At 36.0% G+C, this 1,872-nt stretch overlaps 1 non-coding gene across 1 annotated transcript; it reads right to left on the reverse strand.

Annotated features, from left to right (window-relative positions):
* Positions 1-1,170: 1,170 nt before the first annotated feature.
* Positions 1,171-1,278, reverse strand: LOC130977861 (small nucleolar RNA R71). The gene has a single exon (XR_009085534.1). It is a non-coding gene; the product is annotated as a small nucleolar RNA R71 (small nucleolar RNA).
* Between the last annotated feature and the right edge of the window lie 594 nt (positions 1,279-1,872).

Here is a 1,872-nt window from a genome sequence, read left to right on the forward strand (position 1 = left end):
TCAAAATCAAATCTTTTTCAAATCAATTTTTCAATCAAATCTTTTTCAAAATTACTTTCTTTCCATTTTTAAAGATACTTGCTATCAATTAATGATTTGATTCAACATTTCAAGTATGTTGCCTTTTCTGTTGAGAAAGGTTTAATGATTGAATCATATCTTTTCTTGATAGCCAAGTTATTAATTTTTTTTAAAATCAAATCTTTTTAAAATTAATTTCAAATCATATTTTCTCAATCACATTTTTTAAAACCAATCATATCTTCTTAACCTCATCTTTTTCAAAATAGTTTTCAATCAAATCTTTTTAACTTCTAATTTTTTTTTAAAAATCTTTTTCAAAAATCACTTGATTTCTTTCTCACTCTTATTTTCGAAAATTAATTAGTGTTTTTCAAAATGTTTTTAAATTCTTTTAAATAATTTTCGAAAATCACCTTCCCTCCTCTCACATCCTTCTATTTATGGACTAACACTACTCCTTAATACGAAATTTGAACTCATTCTTCTCTGATAAGTTCGAATTTTCTACTTCTGTCTTCTACTCTTCTTTTCCTCTGACACCTAAAGGAATCTCTATACTGTGACATAGAGGACTCCATATTTTCTTGTTCTCTTCTCTCTCATATGAGCAGGTACAAAGACAAAGGCATTCTTGTTGAAGCTGACCCTAAACCTGAAAGGACCTTGAAGCGAAAACTAAGAGAAGCTAAGGCACAACTCTCTGTTGAGGACCTGACCGAATTCTTCAAAGAAGAAGAAGCCATGGCAGCCGAAAACAACAACAATGCCAACAATGCAAGGAAGGTGCTGGGTGACTTTACTGCACCTACTCCCGACTTCTATGGGAGAAGCATCTCTATCCCTGCCATTAGAGCAAACAACTTTGAGCTTAAGCCTCAATTAGTTTCTCTAATGCAACAGAATTGCAAGTTCCACGGACTTCCATTGGAAGATCCTCATCAGTTCTTAGCTGAATTCTTGCAAATCTGTGACACTGTCAAGACTAATGGGGTAGACCCTGAAGTCTATAGACTTATGCTATTCCCTTTTGCTGTAAGAGACAGAGCTAGAACATGGTTGGACTCTCAACCTAAAGAAAGCATGAACTCTTGGGAAAAGCTAGTCAATGCCTTCTTGGCAAAGTTCTTTCCACCTCAAAAATTGAGTAAGCTTAGAGTGGAAGTCCAAACCTTCAGACAGAAGGATGGAGAATCCCTCTATGAAGCTTGGGAAAGATACAAGCAATTAATCAGAAAATGTCCTTCTGACATGCTTTCTGAATGGAGCATCATAGGTATTTTCTATGATGGTCTCTCTGAACTATCCAAAATGTCTTTGGATAGCTCTGCTGGAGGATCTCTTCATCTGAAGAAGACGCCTACAGAAGCTCAAGAGCTAATTGAAATGGTTGCAAATAACCAATTCATGTACACTTCTGAAAGAAATCCTGTAAATAATGGGACTAGTCAGAAGAAAGGAGTTCTTGAGATTGATGCTCTGAATGCCATATTGGCTCAGAACAAGATATTGACTCAACAAGTTAATTTAATTTCTCAAAGTCTGTCTGGAATGCAAAATGCACCAAGCAGTACTAAGGATGCTTCATCTGAAGAAGAAGCTTATGATCCTGAGAACCCTTCAATGGAAGAGGTGAATTACCTAGGAGAACCCTATGGAAACACCTATAATTCTTCATGGAGAAACCACCCAAATTTCTCATGGAAGAATCAAGAGAGACCTCAACAAGGTTTCAACAACAATAATGGTGGAAGAAACAGGTTTAGCAATGGCAAGCCTTTTCCATCATCTTCTCAGCAACAGACAGAGAATTCTAAGCAGAACCCCTCTGACTTAGCAACCATGGTCTCT

The sequence above is a fragment of the Arachis stenosperma genome, chromosome 4, assembly GCF_014773155.1.
Source record: "Arachis stenosperma cultivar V10309 chromosome 4, arast.V10309.gnm1.PFL2, whole genome shotgun sequence".
Lineage (NCBI taxonomy): Eukaryota > Viridiplantae > Streptophyta > Magnoliopsida > Fabales > Fabaceae > Arachis > Arachis stenosperma.